The following is a 23,149-nucleotide window of genomic DNA, read 5'->3' as shown; positions in this document are numbered from 1 at the left end:
ATGCCCTACCGACACTGCTTCCGACCAGCCTTAACCCCGGTTCAGGGTCCACTCAGTGTGGACATGCTAGTTCGAATTAGTAAAACGCTAATTCGAACTAGTTTTTAAGTCTAGCCTCGCTAATTCGAATTAGCTTAGTTCGAATTAACTAATTCGAACTAAGGTAGTTCGAATTAGTGCTATAGTGTAGACATATCCTGAGTGTCAAAGAGGGTAGGTGGGTGGATGTGCTTCTCCTTCTGTGCTTACTCATGCAATTCTGAGCACAAGTGAACTCAGAGTACCCCTGTGTTTGTTGTTTGGTAACACAAATGTATGTTTGCTTGGGTTTTTACAACTGAAAATGTTATATGGTTAATAAGATTCATTCCTGGAAATATTTAGCTTTCAGACGTACAGGTTTAGATACTTGGCTAGTGTAAATTATTGTCACTACATATAATATAGCTCAATTGAGAATCCGACTTGAAGTAGCTGTAATTTTTCAAGCCTTACTGCAAACTGGTGAGGTTGCAGTCAGATTCCCAGCATGCTGGTACACCTCAAGACTTCCTTTGCAAACCTCAGCTCATCCTAGAAATGCCACAGCATAGATTAGCATGATGGAGCAATTAATATATAGATCATTGGTAAAATGTATCCAGTGAATGTTATTAAGCTACTAGTAGATTCAGGAGGGACTGGATTGTTCAAAGGCTTGAGACTAAGATATACAGTACATTTCACTTATAAGCCATCAGTTCAAATCCATACCAATAATTGAAGTCAGTGACATTTAATAGTTATTCGATGGTCAAAGCAAAATTAGTCTGTAGTCTGAAAGAAACACAGGTTTAAAATATATACAATTTGACCCATCAAATATTATTTTTATGAATACAATTTAATAATATTTCTAAAGCTCCCTTTTGCCAAGAATGTTGTATTTCATATATCTCAGAAAAGAACTAACAATTCATCAATTTTACATTTGGTAAATTTTATATTGTGTTTTCACTAAAAAAGATATGGAAATGTGTCAGATTTCAATACTGTAATAGAATATGAAAATCTACCCCCACACATGTATGTGTAGTGAATTATACAAACAAACTTGAAAACTGGAGTTGATCAAAAAAAGGGGAAATAATTTTGCAAAAAAATGTTGAAATTGTAAATTTGTGTTTGTTTTGCTACAGTCATTAGAACTTTGTTTATTTTTTCAACTTTCTTCTAAAAAATATTTTCACCTGTTTAAGATTTGACATTTTTTTCCTTTCTCTTACTTTTTATTCTATCTCTCCCAAACTTCCCAATGCCTTTAAGTTTTGAAAAGGGGAAAAGTCTCAGTGTTTATTCTTTTTCTTTTAGAACTTCAAAACATTTCTTTAGTGGGGAAAATTTTCAAAAGTAAGAGAGAAAGAACAGGAAAAGGAAGAAGTGACTGTGCCCACCCCCAACCCAAACAAGCAACAAACAAAAAAAGGATACTGGACATTCACTGTGTTGTATTTGCAACCAAAAACAAGGAAAAGGAGGGAAAGGGGGGAAGATAAGAAATTTCAATATTATTTAATTTAAAAAATGAAAATGTCATTCACAACTACATTTTCAATCAAACTAATTTGTTATAAATGAGATTTTCTAAAATAGAAATAGGTTTTTTTGTAGGAAAGCCCAGTTTTCAGTAGGAAAATTTTTCTTTCCAAAAATTTGACCTGCACTAAGGAAAACCTTTCTGTTAATATTAGAGTTGGCAAAATATTTATTTAACTAAGCCTAAATTTGGGGACTAATTTAACTAACAATGTCCCTTTAAATTGATTTTTAAACAGATTATGTTTGGAACATAGAGTCCAGTAAATAAGAAAACAACAGTTGCATGTCAGCACTGAACTCCGATCTTATTGATTTTTATACCAAAAGATTTATGATGGCTGCTGTCCACCCATAATCTTTAAGGCAGATTGCTAAATTGGCTGACTGACCTTTCATTCCAGGGTATAGATCGAGGGAAAACTTCTCAACCAAATAAAAAACATCAGAGAGATGCAGCAATTCAACATGGTTCATTCAAAAGGGCATGGTTCCACCAATAATTTATTACCAAAAACCCCGCAAGCCAAAATGCTAGATATTTTGCAAGAGTAGGCAAGAATAACTCTTTTCATGTGAACTGAATCTTGTGGCCAGGTTGATTTCTTCTACTACAAATTTGTCTTCTCCCACTCAGTTCTGCCATCTTTTCACTATACAATTCTACTTCTCCAACTTAATTGAGTCCCATGTCTGCAATATGAGCTGCCTTTCTGCCACCTTTGGCTTACTTTTCAAACCGTCCCCTCTACTGCTCACTGTACACAAAATTTTATCAATTTCAAGAGAAAATTGATAGTATGTAATGGCCTTTCCACCTCTTCTCAGCTCACCTTCTCTTGCATTGCCTCTACAATTATCTCTTCCTCTTTTCCTGTCAGAGATGCAGAACTTTCTCATTTGCTTTCCCCCTCTAATCCACATGCTCCAGAGATCATTATCTCATCTCCTGATCTTCCTTGTGCCCACTGTCATCCCCTCCTTTACACTTATTCTTATCCTCTTACTCTCCTCCAGATCTTTCTTCTCAAATACAAGAAGGCTTTTGTCTCTCTCATCTTAAAAAAAACACCACCACACACTTGACCACCACTTCCTTCTCCATCTACTGTCCAATTTCCTTTTTTCCAGTCATCTCACTTCCATTCCCAACCTCAACTTCTGCAGTGTGGCTTTCTAGCTCTACTTAAACTTCTCTCATGAGCCTCTGATGGCCTGTTCCTAGGTACTTCATCCCAGAGACCTTTGACCTGTCAGCTGCCTTCACCATAGACAGACATGCTATTCTTGAAAGCAAGTGTTGATTTCCATGACCTTTCTCTGGTATTCTTCCTACCTCTCTAATCAATCCTTTGCTATGTCCCTGGAGGATCTCACTCATTCCCTACTCCAGCTTTCTATGGGATGTTCCAGAAGGGTCTGTTCTTGGCCCTTTAGTCTCTCTCCTGCTTCATCCATGACCCAATCTCTTCTGCAAACACAAATCCAAGAGCTATCTCTATTCTTGTAATGTATAGATTTCTCTACACCAGACATGTCTCATTGTCTCTAAAGACTTGGTCTGTCTCTGACATCTCCTTGTGGATGTCTGGCAGTTGATTCAACATAATGAAAACACAGTTCTTAACCTGTCCCACATTATTTTGCTTTTCCTGATCACTGTGGACAATATCCTGCCTGTCACTCATACCCATAATCTCATTGTCATCTTTAACTCATACATCTCTCTAACGTCTCAGACATAGGCTATGACCAAATCTCACAGATCCTTTGTGCATCACATTTCTATACTTCGGTGTTTCCTTTATTGTGGCACAACTAAACTTTTCATCCAGGCTCTCATCATCTCACAGCTTGATTACTGCAACTTTCTTCTATCTAGCCTTGAAAAATGCAATCTCATCCCACCTATGTCCATTCAGAATGCTGCCTCAAAGATCTTTTTTCTAGCCTTGTGCTTTGAATGTCTGTTCTGCCTTCCCCTTTTATAATGCATCAAACATAAGTTACTTATCTTCACTTGCAAAGCCTCTCACAGCTTCTCCACACCCTACTCAATATGTCTTATTCACTTTAGGTCCATGATGCCAGACTCTATTGCCCACATCACATTTTCAAACAAGTCCTTAGTCCCTTCTATGCTGTCTACTATGCTGTCCTTCATGTCTGGGACAAGTTCCCTGAGAATATTTGCCAGACTTACACACTGCTCTTTCAGATCCCTCCTTGAAACTTTCCCTGGCCATAAACTTGACAGCCTACAGACTTCTGGTGCACTGGTATAACTGCGTATCATACAATCCAATACTATCTAATTGTTTTCTCGCACTGTTCTGTCTGTACACACCTAGTGTTTCTTGTCTTATAAGTACGTTCTTTGAACTATAAAAGGAGCAATCAAGGACGATAAAGCCATTGTGGAGAAACTAAATGATTTCTTTGCTTCAGTCTTCATGGCTGAGGACGTTGGGGAGATTCCTGAATCTGCACCGTCCTTTGTGGGTAATGAATCTGAGGAACTGTCCCGGATTGAAGTGTCATTAGAGGAGGTTTTGGAACAAATAGAAAAACTTAATGTTAACAAATCTCCGGGACCGGATGGCATTCATCCAAGGGTTCTAAAAGAACTTAAATGGGAAATTGCTGAGCTATTATTTGTGGTTTGTAACCTATCCTTTAAATCGGCTTCCGTACCTAATGACTGGAAGGTAGCCAATGTGACACCAATATTTAAAAAGGGCTCTAGAGGCGATCCTGGCAATTACAGACTGGTAAGTCTAACTTCAGTACCGGGCAAATTAGTCGAAACAATAGTAAAGAATAAAATTGTGAAGCATGTAGAAGAACATAATTTGTTGGACAAAAGTCAACATGGTTTCTGTAAAGGGAAATCCTGTCTTACTAATCTATTAGGGTATGTCTACACTACCCCACTAGTTCGAACTAGTGGGGTAATGTAGGCATACCGCACTTGCAAATGAAGCCCGGGATTTGAATTTCCCGGGCTTCATTTGCATAAGCCGGCCGGCGCCATTTTTAAATGCTCGCTCGTTCGAACCCCGTGCCGCGTGGCTACACGGGGCACGGGCTAGATAGTTTGAACTAGCAAGCCATTCCGCACTATCTGTACGCCTCATAGAACGAGGTGTACAGATAGTGCGGAATGGCTTCCTAGTTCGAGCTATCTAGCCCGTGCCGCGTGTAGCTGCGTGGCACGGGGTTCGAACGAGCCGGCATTTAAAAATGGCGCCGGCCGGCTTATGCAAATGAAGCCCGGGAAATTCAAATCCCGGGCTTCATTTGCAAGTGCGGTATGCCTACATTACCACCCTAGTTCGAACTAGGGTGGTAGTGTAGACATACCCCTAGAGTTCTTTGAAGGGGTTAACAAACATGCGGACAAGGGGGATCCAGTAGATATAGTATACTTGGATTTTCAGAAAGCCTTTGACAAGGTCCCTCACCAAAGGCTCTTGTGTAAATTACATGGCCATGGGATAAGAGGGAAGGTCCTTTCTTGGATTGAGAACTGGTTAAAAGACAGGAAACAAAGGGTAGGAATAATTGGTAAATTTTCAGATTGGAGAGGGGTAACTAGTGGTGTACCCCAAGGGTCAGTCCTGGGACCAATCCTTTTCAACTTATTCATAAATGATCTGGAAAAAGGGGTAAGCAGTGAGGTAGTAAAGTTTGCAGATGATACCAAACTGTTTAGGATAGTCAAGACAGAAGCAGACTGTGAGGGACTCCAAGAAGATCTCACCAAACTGAGTGATTGGGCAACAAAATGGCAAATGAAATTTAATGTGGATAAGTGTAAAGTAATGCACATCGGGAAAAATAACCCCAACTATATGTATAGTATGATGGGGGCTAATTTGGCTACGACAAATCAGGAAAGAGATCTTGGAGTTATGGTGGACAGTTCTCTGAAAACTTCCACACAGAGTGCAGCGGCGGTCAAAAAGGCAAATAGGACGCTAGGAATTATTAGGAAAGGGATAGAAAATAAGACCCAGAATATCTTACTGCCCCTGTATAAAACTATGGTAAGCCCACATCTTGAATACTGTGTACAGATGTGGTCTCCTCACCTCAAAAAAGATATTTCGGCCTTGGAAAGGGTTCAGAAAAGGGCAACTAAAATGATTAGGGGTTTGGAATGGGTCCCATATGAGGAGAGGTTAAAGAGACTGGGACTTTTCAGTTTAGAAAAAAGGAGACTGAGGGGGGATATGATAGAGGTCTATAAAATCATGAGTGGTGTGGAGAGGGCTGATAAAGAAAAGTTATTTATTAGTTTCCACAATAGAAGAACTAGAGGACACCATATGAAATTAATGGGTAGCAGGTTTAAAACCAATAAAAGGAAGTTCTTCTTCACACAGCGTGTTGTCAACCTGTGGAACTCCTTGCCAGAGGAGGCTGTGAAGGCTAGGACTATAATAGAGTTTAAAGAGAAGCTGGATAAATTCATGGAGGTTAGGTCCATAAAAGGCTATTAGCCAGGGGATAAAATGGTGTCCTTGGCCTCTGTTTGTCAGAGGTTGGAGAGGGATGGTAGGAGACAAATCGCTTGATCATTGTCTTCGGTCCACCCTCTCTGGGGCACCTGGTGCTGGCCACTGTCGGTAGACAGGATACTGGGCTAGATGGACCTTTGGTCTGACCCAGTATGGCCGTTCTTATGTTCTTATCTTCTTATGTGGCATTGATTGTCTTTTTGTTCTGTGTCTTACCATTTCGTGGAGACCTAGTCCATGGCTAGAAAGGCTTGGCACCACACTAATTACTTGGCACCACTACTATTATTACTACAACAACTAATAATAGGTTCAGTCAAAGAAATGATGGTAGAATCCAAACAGGTAAAAGATTCTACCAAGACTTTTTCTAGAGATATGATATAACTTTTCTTGAAAGAATAGGCATGACATTGGGATTTACATGCAGTTTTCTATAGGCTGGAGACCATTGTGTAATGTCTTTGTACCACATCACTGGTGGATTCTTGTTTGAGAAGTTCATCCCAGTGCAAAGGGGGTGCTCTACTGAGGCACAGATACATACATTGCTCACCTCCCTGGGTAGCAGATAGAAAGGCTATGCCAATCCCTGATGGCCATGCTTTCTCTAATCTTAGTGATCTTTTCTTTTTTGTTTCATCCACAAATGCAGGCTTGCTGCTTACATTTTTCTTAAGGGAAGAATGTCCAAAACATTGACATAGATCTCTTTACATGCCAACAGATTAGAAACGGGTGTAAGCCAAAATGCTATTTTGTAAGCAATACAGCTGTTCAGCCGTTCTATTTAGTGTTTATTTAAAATAAAACATATCTGACATAGCTTTATAATACAGAATCACAAGGACCCATGGAGAACAAAAGCTCACAGAAAGAGGAAGTCTCGTTTTTTATCTCCTTTTTTACCCTTCTCCAAATTTGAGTAAAATATTCTTTAAACAAGGCAAATATGGTATCTTGCAATTACTAGTAATTACTGAATGTTGGCCAATATGCTTACTTGATCTTTTCAGTGTATTAACTGTTGCTTTATCTGTGCTAACAGATGGAAGCTGATTTTGCACTACTTGAATTTCATAAATTGGTGCTGCCAAGAACTGCTTTGCAAATGCTATTGAACTTTTGTTGGATGCAATAAGTTAGATCTTTGTTAATTCCATAGAATAATTAGGATTCCCTGTAAGTGCAAACCTTTGACAGGTACATGATGCTTGCAAGTACAAAAGCTGTTCATGAGCCATTATCATATCAATGCAGCATATTGATAGCATTGTAAAACAGAAATATGTTGGGCAACGGAACAGCCATAAAATAATCTGAACACCTTCCAGCAAGGTGCCCTCTGACCTGAGACTTTAGCAAGTATTCTCCTGTTAAATGCATGAAATTATCTTTCAAGGTGAAGATGTGTGTGATCTATTCCTGTTACTTTCTTTACTCAACAAATAAAATTTAACATGAACAAGTGAAGGGGAGAAGCCTTTTGATTTATGTCACCAACTTATTGCTTATGTTGCCAGAAACCTTCTCCCTTTGGTAAACACATGTTCTGAACATCTGTTTTATGTTTCCATTTGATTATCACATACAATAGCTGTGGCATTTAATTTTTTTTCCTACTTCAAACATCCCGAGATTGCTTATGGAAGATCTAAAAAAGTCTGCAGTGGAAATAGACTAAGAATGAATTTGTCCTGGTATGCAAGACATAATTTTCCCAGTGATCACAGCCGAGTTTTTCTGAGAGATCTGGTTTTAGTCCCTTCCACTGACTTCCTCTGTGACACTGGGAAATTCACTTAATCTCTCTCTCTCTCTCTCTCTCTCTCTCTCTCTCTCTCTCTCTCGCTCTCTCTCTCTGTTTGTCTGTCTCTTTCTCTCTCTCACCCCTCACATCCCATTTGTAAACTGGGGGGATGATATTATTTTGTTTCTTCTATCCTTAATATAGCTTGTCTTCTTAGACTGTAAATTATTGTCTTATTGGCATGATGATTATGATGATGACAATGATGATGATAATTCACAAGAACTCAGAATTCACAAGAACTCAGAATCTGGGCCTTGGATTATACTTAGATGCACCAGGAAGCAATGTAATAAAAACAATAAACAATAGTTTGCAGCTCAGATTTCTGTTGCAAGTTCAAAGAAATCCCTCTGAGTACACTAGAAGTCATACAATTTACATGGTGACAAAAGACAGAGTAACATATACAATGTAAACCTAAGGAGAATCTCTATCGTGCAAATAATAGGCAATCTATTAGTTTCTCTGCAATATGGTCAAAGATGGATACCAGAGATAACCTGGAAAATTTGCTGGTGAAACAAAGCTATTTTTTTTTTATTAATGGAGATTGCCTATCTCCTAGAACTGGAAGGGACCTTGAAAGGTCAACGAGTCCAGTCCCCTGCCTTACTAGCAGGACTACTACCACCCCCAACAAATTTTTGTCCCAAATCCCTCTGCAAGGATTGAATTCACAAGCCTGGGTTTAGCAGACCAATGCTCAAACCACTGAGCTATCCCTCCCCCCATGCTAGAGCCAACCTAATGGTCTAGGTTTGATACAGTAAACCACAAAACGAGCGGCTGTGTATAAATGAGTGCAAGGTGTCATAGACAGTATATGCCAAAGTATTTTCACAGTTTTTGTTCTATAAGAGCAGTTCAAAGTCCATTCATCTCTACATTTTATACATTTTGTAGAGATATTGTTAACATTAAATGGGTATACAAGGCTATTACTATACTTGGAAGTATAGTAATTTACCATTCTATATGCAAATAACAGAAAACAAGTAAATGTAAATCCTGTTCACTAATTTGGGAGCCATGTGCAAATCTCAAATGTCTCAAAAACTACTAAAGTTTAACTTCCTTAAGAGACATATCATGGGAAGCCTGTTTCAAATTATCTCAATTTGGAATGCAAGGGGTCAACATTTCTCAGAGATTGGTACATTTCTGTATAACAATATAAAAACTCCCAGGCTGCTACCAGCTGATGAGCCAAGATTAATGTACTATGATCACTCTGTTTTGTGCTGATTACAATCCAAGCAGCTCAGCTGCATTCTACCCTAACCACCAGTTGTATGCCTAAGAAGGCTGCATAATTGTGGGGGAAAGAAAGATGCTAAAAAATGGATTCAAATATATCCACCCCGTGAATTTAGAATAAGGACAATCACTGGAACTGTTGGTGAAGTGGTACCATTACAACATTACAACAGAAGCATGGACCCCATATTTGGCAAAACCAGACTCATAACACAGACCAAACATTTGCCATTTGGAAAAAATAATCTTGGCATATCTAACCACATTATGTACTACCAAACAGAACAGAATATAATATAATAGCGGTAACAGGGATTTGTTTTCTGTTAAACATCAGATACACTTTTGGCTGCAATGCAAATAATAACAAAACATAGAATAATAATATTAGTAATACAGAGTATTTTCCTAACTCTTTTCCCATTACAGTGAACTGGCACTTGATTTAAATGGGAGCAGAATTAGGCCAATGCTGAGCACTTTTGAAAATTTAGTCCTACCTGTGCAAAATATGTATCATCATTCCTGTGGATCTTCTTTCAGATTAGGCAACCTATTTTAGGTATCCATTTTATAAAAGGATCACACTTTGCTATAATTTACAGCAAATCCTAACCCATTATCTATGTAATGGGGTAGGAAAAAAGGCTGGGATTAATTCTTATTGATGCAAATGTAAAGCAGCAGAGTGGAACCCAGAGAACTTATAGGTTAGAATTATTTTAAACAGTTTTCACTATGTTCTTCCTTTAGTTCCTGTGCATATCTCCCCCATAAGTAGCAATTTGCTATTGACTGATGACAACATACATAACTCTCCTTCAATGCCCTTTCATTACTGGTCCTTGGGAAGAGGCAGCAAAAGCTTCCTAAGAGCAGGGAAGAGGGTCAGACAGGCACCTGAACCATGGCCCGCATATCGACTCTCCTTGATATAAGTTATACACCTTTGTAGTAACTAAAAATAAATGATGTCACGACTTGCAAGAGTTAAAGAAGTTTTGGACTTGAGAATCTTTTTTTTTATAGGAAAGACAGGACAATATGTAGACACAGACTCAGATTAATAAATTAGGGTATGATTTTGGACTTCTAACTCACAGAAATCTCCTGCTGATTTCACTGAGTGTATTCCCTGAGTCAGGAAATCAGATCAGACGCCTATGCTGGGTTATTATTATTATGTTCAGTACCTGCAGTGCGAGGTCTGAACAAAATAGATATTAAAAATCAAAAATCATCATAGGTTACCTAAGCTGCCTTGGAGAGCTGGAGTAAGTTTTCTGTAAGACAAACTCTCCTTGCAGATCTATCACATGTCCATTGACAAAGTCAGCACTTAAACATCGGTCCAGTCCCACAGCACCAGTGAGTAAAGGGATCCAGAGATAGGTGGGGAGGCTCACTTTCCCTGCAGCCCTGCTAACTTCTCTTATCTAAAGTCTAGTTACTCAAATGAGAAGGCAGCTGACATCTTAGAGATCGCCTTTCATTTTGCTCTGTGCTCCCTGCTGTTTCATGATTAAGGCTAGTCTGCATAACAATAGGGGTCCAGCACAACTCTGATGGCACTCATTAAACTGACAAAATGCCACCTTCTTAAAGTCAATGTAGGTTGATTGCTTCTGCTGCTGGATAGTTCAGCCAACTTCTATTTCACATAGGACCATCTGCAATGGTTTTAACTTTTTTTGAGAGATTATTTTCCATCTGGTATAGAATGTGTCCCATTACATTTTCCTGGTTCTCTAATGGTTCAATCAGTATAGCACCATTTATATCAGTAACAGAACTGAACACAATGGAGTTGTGCTGATTTAAACCACCGGGATCATAGGGTTTCATTTGTCATTCTGGCATTATACAGGTTGGACCTCCCTGCTCCAGCACCCTTGACACCCTGTCCAGAATGAGGGAATTTGCCAGACCATGGGAGGTCCCCTGCCACTAGCTTGCCAGGACACTACCCCTTCCTCCAAATGGCTCTGCTCCGGCACCAGTGCCACTGGACTCCAGCCTTGCTGCTACAGGGCTTGGGCTTGCCTCTAGCCCATTGCTGGAGCTTTCTGAAGACAAGGCTTTTCAGCCGCCATGGCCCTGCTTCTGCTCTATTTGGCTGGGGGTTCCCAGGGATGGGGCTCACTGGCTGCTGGCAGCCCCATTGCTGCCATGTCCCACTGGAGCTTCCCAGGGATGGAGCTCCATGGTTACCCCACTGCTGCTACACCTGGATGGGGCTCATTGGGGACAGGACTCACTGGTCCCAATGGTGTAGCTTCCTGTCACTGGACTCTCCACCAGCTCACACTCCTGGACACCGGGGCACTCTGGTCCAGCAACAGCCAAAATCCTGCGAGATCACAGATGCTGCTGAACCAGAGAGTCCCGGATTTAGGTGAGTCAACCTGTACCAGTTTTACACCAGCATGAGTGAGTTGTCCCAGATGGGGTGTTGAACCAGCATTAAACTGATAGCCTGGAGAATCAGGTCCTTAAGTGGTATATTTTTTTCCCCCATTTCTATTGTGCATACATTTGCAAGCTAAAAATCCTGGCGGCAGATGTTTCTGTGAAAAACATATGCAAGGCAAGATGAGCTACTGTATGTTGGCCAATATATATCAAACATATATATCATATAAAATGCTACCTCTTGAAATGGGACTTTTCTGGCTCTGACAATATACGGATGTACATTTGGCAGTCCAGTTAAAGGCACCATATTACTGTGCACAAGGTTTTTTGAAGCCAGAATGGGAGCAAACACTATCTAGTAAACAAATATAGGGCACTCCCAAATTCACAGCCTATTTTGGTCAATGGTACCATCATAGGACTTTTAAAATAATACATTTCATGATGCCAGCTTTTTAAATCTGAAATTTCACAATGTTGTAACTGCTGGAGTCCTGATCAAAGAAAAAAAAGGGGGGGGGGGAGAGGGATAGGGAGGCTGCAAGATTATTGTGGGGGGTCACAGTATTGCCACCTTTACTTCTGTCCTGCTGCTGGAAGTGGTACTGCCTTCAGAGCTGGGTGGCTGGAGCATAGTGACAGCCACTGCCTATGGGAACACAGAAGTAAGCATGGCTGGTATTGACACCCTTACTTCTGTTCTGCTGCCTGCAGAGCTGGGCCGTTGGCCCTCCTCTGTGAGCAGCAACCAACAGTCCGTGGCCCATAGGAGGGGGATATACCGGGTGCAAGGCCATGTGTGGACCTCACGGCAGACCATGCCTCATAGGGGCTCCAATGTGCCCAGAGGACCGTGCTGCCCATTTCCCACACACACACCCTGGCTCACGGACAAGCAAGCAAGGGAAGTGTCCACCTACAGTGGGATCTCCTCATGGGTGGCAGAAGAGCCGGAAGCAGGTGGCCTCCCTGGTGTCCACACACACGTGCGCTTGCAGCGCTCTGTGGGAGCGGCTGCTGTCTCACTTGTTCAGGCATGCCCATGTGCTGTATGCGGCACTCCTCAGTCTGTGTGGGGTCATGCCTGCACCCTTGTGGCTAGCCTGCTTCCAGCAGTACCGCCACCTCACCCTCCTCCCCGGGAACAGATGTTTGTTGCCTCCCCTAAGCCTGCCAGCGGGATCCCAGGCATGCCTGCTGTGTATGTGTGCCACACATGAATGCAGAACGTGGTTGCGTGTGCACGGACCGCAGCATGATGTCCAGCTCCAGCAGCCCGAGCGACACTCACCCCCAGCCCTTTGCACGTTCGCCTCCCTGCCCTGTGTGTGTGAAAGTGAGAGCACTCACCTGAAGATCCCTCCCAGGCATCTGAGGGGGTCTAGGAGATGTCTTGGCTCACTTGTACCGCCTCCAGGAAGAGGGTCACTTGTACCGCCTCCTCTGCTACAGTTTGCTGGCCCTCCTGCGGAGACCTCTGGCTGGGTGATGACAGGGGTCTCGAGGCCAGAGTCCACCCTAAGTGTCTATGCTCTGCCAGGGACTTGGCCCGGAGATCGTGTACATTTGTCTCCTCCTTGCCCCAGAGTTTGAGGAGGGACTGAATCTTTGGGACAGACCAGGACAGGGAGTGCCTCTTCGTCCCCCTGGGTGGGTCCTGGGACCCTGGGACTGTTCCCTGCGAGGGCCAGAGAGGTCACGGGGGGCTTGAGGCTTGGACATGGCTTGCAAGGCCCGTGGCAGGGTGAACTGCACAGTAAAGTGCTGCTCTCTGGCCAGCTTCCTGCCACAGGGCTTGTCCGGGGTGCCTGCAGCTTTGAAGGGGGCCAGGACACAGTAACTATAGAGTTGTGATTACTTTGTATGGAGTGGCCACCGGGGAACCTGTGCTTTTTCCCGGGGGTCTCTTCTTCTGAAAAAACAAAACAAAACCCTCCTCCCCACCTTTGGGTATGTCTACACTACCCCCCTAGTTCGAACTAGCGGGGTAATGTATGCATACCGAACTTGCTAATGAAGCCCGGGATTTGAATTTCCCGGGCTTCATTAGCATAAAGCCGGCGCCGCCATTTTTAAAAGCCGGCTGGTGCGAACCCCGTGCCGCGCGGCTACACGCGGCACGGGGTTCACACTAGCCGGCTTTTAAAAATGGCGGCACCGGCTTTATGCTAATGAAGCCCGGGAAATTCAAATCCCGGGCTTCATTAGCAAGTTCGGTATGCATACATTACCCCCTAGTTCGAACTAGGGGGGTAGTGTAGACATACCCTTTTTGTAAAAGAGCTCTTTTGTAAAAAGGCTTCTTCCTCATAGAATGAGGATTACTACTGTCAGAAAAACCCCTCTGCTCTTTCAATTTACTTGTGAAAGAATGGGATTGCAGTGTGGACAATCCTCAAGTTTTGTCAGAAAAACGGGCATTTTTCCAAAAAAACTCTGTAATGTAGACATACCCTTAGTTTACCTGAACATCTGCAGGCATGACCTCTTGTAGCTCCCAGTGCCTTCGATTCACTTTTCCTGGCCAATAGGAGCTTCAGGAATCAGTGGTCTGGCCCATACCACTTCCCGCAGTTCCTGTTGGCCAGGAACATCAAACCACTGTCAATGGCCATGCTTGTGGACAATAAGGTAAACATAGCATCTGGAGGCCCAACAGTGGCTAACCCAAACTAATTGTGTGCGGCCTGAAGGCTGAAAATTCCCCAAACTTGGTATTCTAAAATCAATGGGGCTATGTCTACACTAGCATGATTTTCCAGAAATGCTTTTAACGAAAAGTTTTCCGTTAAAAGCATTTTCGGAAAAGCGCGTCTAGATTGGCAGGACGCTTTTCCACAAAAGCACTTTTTGCGGAAAAGCGTCCGTGGGCAATCTAGACGCAGTTTTCCGCAAAAAAGCTCCGATTGCCATTTTCGCGATCGGGGCTTTTTTGCGGAAAACAAATCTCTGCTGTCTACACTGGCCCTTTTGCGCAAAAGTTTTTTGGAAAAAGACTTTTGCCCGAATGGGAGCAGCATAGTATTTCCGCAAAAGCACTGACAATCTTATACGAGATCGTCAGTGCTTTTGCGGAAATTCAAGCGGCCAGTGTAGACAGCTGGCAAGTTTTTCTGCAAAAGCAGATGATTTTGCGGAAAAACTTGCCAGTCTAGAGACAGCCTGGGACTTAAGCAAATGCTGGAAATTAAGCACATTCATATGTATATTGCTTAATTGTGTCCATATTTTCCATTGACACCCCTAAGCTGTGCATCAGTGTACAGTATATGACCTTTATTGAGAGCTAGTATTCTGGTTGGATCTTTACAGTGCCCTGATTAAGCAATCCAAGACTGTTTTATAAGTACTATTGAACCTTCTCTGCCTGATATTGTTTTTTCCACTGCTAATTCCATAGAATAATTTCTTTACATAATTGCAACCCTTGGGTAGGTGCTGTAGATGAAGATAGCAAATAAAGTTCTTGAGTCATTAGTCAGCTAAATGCACCACAACAATATAACTAAATGTAGAAATATGCTGTGTAACTAACCAAGCATAAAATAATTTGGTCTGCATCAAGTGATCTACATGCCTGACAAAGTATTCTGGCTAAAACTGTAATGGGCTGTTGATGGCTTATTCACATTGGTGAGCAAGCTTCTCTGAGCCCTCTTGGAAAAGCAAAAATGTTCACTGCTGTTCAGCCTAGAGCAGAGAGTGTCTCGAAAACAATCAGTGATGATTAAAATAGCACTCTTTTCACTGCTACAAATAAGGCTGTTGGAAATGAAGCAGTTACTTGAGAAGCTTTACGCAAAACATTTTAAGATCCCCTGCATTATTCTACTTCCAAAAAAAAAAAAAGTTTTCTAATATGTGAAAAGTATAAAAAAGACTTCTCAAGTAGAAGAGAGAATGAACAAAGAAAACCTTGATGAAATTTAAAATATAACTAGATAAATTTCAGGGGAAGCAAACAAAACTTGAGAAAGAAATGATAAAGAGAAGTGAACTGTAAATCAGGAACTGAAACCAAAATTCTTATGCCAAGAGAAAGGATGTCAGTCTAACCCCTAAACATAATAGTGGTGACCTCATGATGTTTCAAAAAATAAAATATGATGAATCATAGACTTGGAGCACAAACCGCTCTCTTTTCAGCTATTCTTTAAAAAATCATTAGTGAATTTTGCGTTCAGAAACATGTCCAGATTGGAAATGACTCACATCTTCCAGCATCCACAGCATGTGCGTACTAGTATTTCTGGCTTACCCACACAGTTCTACTTGTAGCCCAGAACCATAATTCTGAGAGACCTCGCTTCCCTCTGGAGCCAGCAGATAGTTCAGTGTTCATTCCCATTCACTTCTTGGCCTCTGTGCTGAGACCCTGAGCAAGGGATCCAAATGGTGCTTGTTTTACAATATCTCCAATCCACCGATCATTCTTGAATATAGAAATGACCCATAGAAAATGAAAGCACATACAGACCTTGTCTTTGTTGACAAAAAGGTATTTTTATACCATGAAATAGCTACCACACATTAGCTATCCTGCTGTAAAATACTGCTCTAATTTCACTGTGAGGAAAAGTAGCTGAGGTCAACCACAAGCAGTGTTGTTACAGACCAAGTACCTTTTCTCTATATAAGATTTCACAACTATCGCATTTGTTATCCCACTGTAAAAAAAATCACCTTTTATTTTAGCAGAGAAGACAAAAAGCCAGAGGTTTGTCTTTCCTGAAGGATTAGCTCAAATTATCTACACACAAATTAAAGGAGTCTAGCATAGACTGCATAGCAATACTCAAGCTGCACAAATGTAGGCTACATCTACAATGTATTCAGAGGTGTAGCTGAGTTAGTTACATGGCAAGGGGGAGTTGCTGGCATAGAGCATTCTTAAAACTGAAATACCTACCCAGAGAAGTGAAAAAAATAGATCGACAGAGCCAAAAGAGTACCCAGACATGTACTACTTCAAGACAGGCCAAAAACAACAGAGTTCCACTTGTCATCACCTACAGCCCACAACTTAAACCCCTCCAATGAATTATCATCAATCTACAACCTATCCTGGAAAATGACCCCTCACTCTCAGGACTTGTGGGAAAGGTCAATTGTTGCCTACAGACAACCCCCTAAACTCAGATAAATTCTTTCTAGTAACCATGCCCCACACCTCCCTCATAATCATCCAGGAACCTACCCCTGCAATCAGCCCCGGTGCCAACTCTGACCACATATCTACACAAGCGATTTCATCACTGGACACAACAACATCAGCCACTACATCAGGGGCTCATCTAACTGCACATCCACTAATGTGATTTATGCCATCAAATGCTAGCAATGCCCCACTGTCATGTATATTGGCAAAACTGGACAGTCTCTACAAGAAAGAATTAATGGACGCAAATCAGATATCCAAAAAGGCAACACACAGAAACCTGCTAGAGAACACTTTAACCTGCCTGGACACTCATTAATGGATCTCAAAGTCACTGTGTTGTTTCAGGCCAATTCCGCAAGCCAAATACACAGGGAAGGGCTAGAACTTAACTTCATTTACAAGTTTAATTCTTCTCAGAATGGAATGAACAGATCCATTGGCTGGCTCACATACTACCTTCCACATCCTAATGACTTAACCCACCAACCAATCAATGGAGATGCTAATTGTTCTTATCAGCCTCTTGCAACTACTTGAACAATCTATTCACTGTCTTTTTTCTCCTTTTTTTTCTTCTCCTCCCCCCCCCCCGCCCCCCCCCCCCCCCGTTATTTATTCTTGGATCTTGGATCTGCACTTTAAATACTCCACTCATCTGAATAAGTGTGTTTTGCACATGAAAGCTTATGCTACCATCTACATGTTTTGTATGTCTTTAAGGTGCTGCTAGACTATTCATTATTTTTTTTTTTAGTTTATCTACAGGGTAGCTAGCTCTGAGATTGATCCACTGGTGGTAGACCACAGATTACTCTCCTGGGGTGTGTCTAGACTACATGCCTCCGTCGACGGAGGCATGTAGATTAGCCAGATCGGCAGAGGGAAATGAAGCCGCGATTAAAATAATCGCAGCTTCATTTAAATTTAAATGGCTGCCCCGCTCTGCTGATCAGCTGTTTGTCGGCAGATCAGGGCAGTCTGGACGCGCCGCGCCGACAAAGAAGCCTTTCTTGATCGGCACAGGTAAACCTGGTTTCACGAGGCATACCTGTGCCGATCAAGAAAGGCTTCTTTGTCGGCGCGGCGCGTCCAGACTGCCCCGATCTGCCGACAAACAGCTGATCGGCAGAGTGGGGCAGCCATTTAAATTTAAATGAAGCCGCGATTATTTTAATCGCGGCTTCATTTCCCTCTGCCGATCTGGCTAATCTACATGCCTCCGTCGACGGAGGCATGTAGTTTAGACATACCCCTGTTGACTCTGTTACTCTACCCCAGATGAGAAGAATAAGGGAAGTTGATAGGAGAATTTCTCCTGTTGACCCCTCGCAGTATAGACCTTGCAGTAATTTGACTTCAGTTACATCAACTCCAGCTACATTATTCACAATAGCTACACTGACCATACATCCCAATTTTTTGAGGACAGTCCCGAATTTAAATACTTTGTTCCAGTGCCCCATCAAATATTGAAATGTCCTGGAAAGCCCCGCCAAACATGTCACTACTTGATGGGTATACCAGCTTGCAAGAAGAAGCAAGAAGTGGCACCGTGCCATTGCTCCTTGCACAGAGCAGCAGAGCACATAGGGCAACTGAGCTGGCTTTTGATGGCATGCAGCCCATCCCTCTCCTCAGTCTCGCCTCTCCACACAGGACCACCTCTGCCATGCAGGGTCCTGGTCCAGAGGCACAGCTTCTTCCTCCTCCAAGCCATCTTGGAGCCCAAGTTTGGTCACTGTGAGGCGTGGCGAGTTTGGGCTTGGTAGGTGTCAGGACTGAAGCAGAGGCCACCCACAGTGCTATTTTTAGTACTGCGGTCCAGGTCCCCATGGGTGTCCCAGCTCCAGCTGAAGTCAAGTGGCAGCCGCATAAGGTACATTCCAGCCGGGGAAGTTTCACCAGAATGGGCATTGTGCAGCTGCTGCTTGACTCCAGCTGAAGCCGGGCAGCATGCGGGGACCAGAATTGTGTAACTAAAAATAGCACTGCAGGTGGCCTCTGCTCCAGAACCAGCACGCAGTCCCATCCTGGGAGCAGTAGGGGCAGGACTGCTATAATTAAAATAACATTGCAGCCCTGCTCCAGCCCTGCAAGCTGCTTTCCATGTCGAAGGCAGAAGATGAGGAAAGGGGCAAGGGAAGAACTAAGGAGGTGGTGGGGGTGAGCAGAGGGAGGGGCTTGTACAGAGGGAAGGAGGGTAGGGCAGAAAAAGAAAGGGGAAGGTAGCAAGGGGCAGGGTCGAGGAGAGACAAATCTCATGGGGGCCAAGAGGAAACAATGAAGAAAAGGGCAGGAGGGGGGAGGAGAGGTGTCAGTGGGGGTGGAAGAAGTGATGCTGGGAGAGGAAAGGGGAGTGATAATGGGTACCAGAGGAAGGAAGAGGGGAGGGGAGGAGTGGGTTCCAGGAGTAGAGGGGTTGAAAGGAGGGGTGGACATGAGGAAAGGGGATGGAGCAAGTCATGTGTGAGGGCACAGTGGGGCATGAGGAGAACTGGGGCAGAGGGTGATGAGGGGGTGAGCACCAGGGAGAAAGAGGGCAAGGAAGGCAGGGGCAGGGGCAGTGAGGGAAGGGGGAGACACCAGGAAGGTGCAGGGGTAAGGGAAGGTGCAGGTGCCAGAGGATTGTGGGGGTGAAGCAGAAGGGCAGACATGTGGAGGGGAGGGATGGGTACCAGAGGACAGAGGAGAGAGGCAGGGCAGGTGGGTAGAGGGAGGTATTAGGAGAGGGGATGGAGTGTGATAGCTACAGATGATCAGAGTGGGGCTTCAGGAGGAGTGGACACAAGAGGAAGAGAAGAGATGGTCATGGGAAGGAGGCAGGTCCCCAAAGGGCTGGGGGGAGTGAGAAGGGCAGTAGCCAGTACAGAAGAGGAGGGTGAGGGGTAGGGGACAGCAGCAGGCACCAGGGGAGCAGATGGGGCAAGGGAAGGGTAGGAGACATGGCAGTGGAGGGAAAAGGAAGAGGTTTATAAGATATTTATTAGTAACTTGGGTGCCACAGTGGCACACATGTGAACAAGGGCACATTAACTCAATACTGGTGCACAAGACAAAACTCACTCTGTTCATGGGAGGAAAATCTTAGAGGGAACACTTTTCCCAGCCTCTCCCCCCGAGTTAATTGGGTTAATGCAATTGCAGGATAGTTGCATGGAGGGGTCCTGAGGCCAAACCCATCCTTGTTGGTAGGAGGACTGTGGAAGGAGTTCTTAGAGGGGTCACACAACACCCTTTACTTCTGGTCATGTGTCCATCTTGACCCCGGGAGTACTACCTTCATGGGTGGGACTTTTTGTGGCAGAGGGTGAAATTAATAGGGATCAGGGGGTCTGACTAACAGGGGCTGGGGATGTTGCTAACAGGGATCAGGGATGTGGCTAATGTGTCTAATTTTAGTTCAGAAAATATGGTCACCATACACATAGCTGGAGTTGCATAGCTTAAGTTGACTTTCTCCTGTGACCTTAGTATTTGCAGGACAGAGTGTGTTACTGACACCAGCATTGGCAGCAATCAAATTGCAGTATAAGCCTCCTGACTGCCAGCTAACTCAAGATGAAACCGCTTACTTGGACTGAGAGACTTTCATGTGTGGAAACAATTTGGGTTGGGACAACACTCAACTTACACATCAAGCTAACACTGAAGACAAGCTCTTATGAAGTAGTTTTCCTAAAATATTTGGGTAAGTAGAAGAATAGAAATTCCAGAAGTCAACTATAAGAACTTGAAACTTATCCAGGCATCAGTAAGAATGTTAAACCCATATGTTCACTAAATACTGAAGAATGATTTTTTTGTGGAAAAATCTAGCTACACTTGCATCTTCCTTAGCCTTCATATAGAAAAGTACATAATCAAGTGCTTAACTTTAAGGAAATGCTTAAATACTTCGCTATTCATCAAAACATGTATATGATGCTCTTAAGCACATGGTCTAGTTCCTAGCTATGTAGCAAAGCCTGTAAGGATGTGCCTAAGTCACATTCTTAGTCAATATAACTTGAGTACATGTTTAAAATTAAGCATGAGCGAGTGATTTTGCTAAATTAGGGACTAATGTCCAAATTGCATTGTGAAAAAAAAACCCAGACCCATGTTGGGTCCTCCCTGCCATGGAGAGCTTAGGATGGTGGGCTACTTCTGTGACCTCCCTGAGGTGGAAAGGGAGTGCATACAGTGTGTCATGATTATGAGGGTTAGCCAGCAGCCTGGGGATTAAGGGGTTAACCACACCTAGCCAGGTGGAGTGGCCAATAGGAATGTAGGTGGGACTTTCAAACTGGGACAAAGGAATTTGGTTTTTTTCCTTTCTCCTTTTCTCTCTGAGTGAGTCCTCTGCAGCTACAGAGAGGGACAAGCATGTCTCTCTCTCTCCAAGAAACAATTCTTCACTTGCTGTAAGTAGGGTAAGGTTTAGGTAGTTTCGTTAGGCTTTATTGTTTTAAGGGTTGGGTATGGGATCTGATATCTGGCACTGTTTAAAAGATGTTTTGGCTTTTCTTTGTAACTAAGGCCCATGGAGTTTCTCTATGAGTATATTTTGTTACCTTCCCATTTAGTCATTTTGCTTGCAACAGGATTATTGTTGTAATAATAAAAGTTCTTTCTTTTCTTTTTATTAACCTGGCATTGTGTGCCCTGATTTTTATTTTAGGGGTGAGATTTCCCAAATGATCTTTCCCCTGATTTCTTTATCCACATGTAGGTGGTGGCAGCGGAAGTTTTATTCCCAAGATCTAGGTTTTTAAGGTTTTGGTGGAAGTTTTATACCAAAGCCTGGTAGATAAGGCTTTGGGGTACACTTGCTGACCCCCACTTCTGCATTTATCATGCCAGAGTGGGGAAGGAGCCATGACACAGTGCACCACTGTTTGGGAGCATGGAACATTCCTTCCAGTATGTGTCCAGCCAATGCAGAAGTGGGGAATTGCCACGGCTACATATGCTGGGAAGGAGCAGTCCAGACACTGAATGCTAGGGCGATAAATTTGCCTGACTTTTGTGCAGTAGACACAAATGGAGAGAGAGTCTTTCTGTGGTTATTTCTCAAGTATCCATGCAAGATAATTTATTAAAGCCCACAGCATCTAGACTCCAACTTTGGCTCATAGCCTATTAGTTTCTTGGTCCTGTGATGATTAAGGTTGCTGGGTAACATAGCAGAGTGTTCCTTCCCTTGGGCGGGTATCCTTACATTAACATGATTTGAATTGTCCGCCCTTCTCTGTTGGGGCAGAAAGAGATGGGACAAGGTGCAGTGTATGTTGATTGTGAACCATCACAGCAGTTCATGTGTGACCTCTGCAGCTGGCAAAGTTTAAAACGGCCTCTGGCTGGCCCAGAGCAAGGGAAAGTGGCACAGAACCATCTATACTCTCCTCTCTTGCTCTAATCAGCTGCATGACCCTACACTTGGTCAATAATTATCACAATTGTAGAGGATGATAAATAATGTCGTGTTCCTGCAGTGTGGAAATCCAGTGATCACCTTTCAAAATATCTCATTTCAGCTCTTTGAGAGGTGGTCCAGAATTTGCATATAATGCTGCAATATCAATTATGTAGGGATAATGATTCAAGGACTCTTGAAAGACTTTAAAACCCCTGCTGTCTGCAAGGCACACCTGTGCTTCTTTACTTTTAATATGCATTTCTTTGTTTCTGTGTGTATATTTAGAACTCTGGAAAGGGCTGATTGGAAGAGCATAGCCAGGATGCTAATAACAGAGGTTGTGTAAAGAATCGTTCTGTGGTCTTTCTGGAGAAAATATGGAAAAGACACAAACAAGGGAATAAAACTACAAGTCCAGCATTGAAAGTTCAACCCTAGTAGTAATAATCTACCTAGTAGTAATAATCTAGCACAGCCCACAAAAGTAAGTGAGATTGCAAACCCCAAGATTCAGGTGTAGAAAAGTATAGTGCTCATAGCGAGGCTATAAGAAGATATTCCTGTCCTTGAGTGGGTAGTAACAACTTGGCAAACAGCTCATACATTCTATTGATATTGGGGGTTAAAGTAGTCTTGGCTCAGAGCTTATAAACTTGTTAGATTTTAATAAGAGCTAAGTCTAGTCCCTGGTGAGGGATTACTGAAATAAGGGGTAGAGAATGTTTAAAAAGGGGAACACATTTCCTTTTGTGCATACAGGACTTGATCCTGCACAGAGTCACGGCAGAGAGTTGCGGGTGTAAGTGTAAAGTAAAATGCCATGAGCAAGGGAGCCTGACTCTGCACTAATGAGACAGGCGGGTGGCTGAGTTATTCCTGCCTAATTGCACTCTTCTGGGTACTGCCAGAATTATACATACTAACAGCCTCCGGAGTGATACAGCTGAGGGGAATACTTACACAATAGCATAGCATAGTCTATGTCTATGTATTCTTGTAGTCTATGG

The 23,149-nt window shown here is 42.9% G+C and overlaps 1 protein-coding gene across 1 annotated transcript in view; it reads left to right on the top strand.

The window, feature by feature from the left end:
• The window catches only part of PCDH17 (protocadherin 17), a 288,195-nt gene that overhangs the window by 237,099 nt on the left and 27,947 nt on the right, over positions 1 to 23,149 (top strand). The window lies entirely within an intron of this gene.

This window comes from Pelodiscus sinensis, chromosome 1, assembly GCF_049634645.1.
Source record: "Pelodiscus sinensis isolate JC-2024 chromosome 1, ASM4963464v1, whole genome shotgun sequence".
NCBI lineage: Eukaryota > Metazoa > Chordata > Testudines > Trionychidae > Pelodiscus > Pelodiscus sinensis.
The sequence above is the reverse complement of the archived record's forward strand: the minus strand, read 5'-3'. Positions and strand labels throughout refer to the sequence as shown.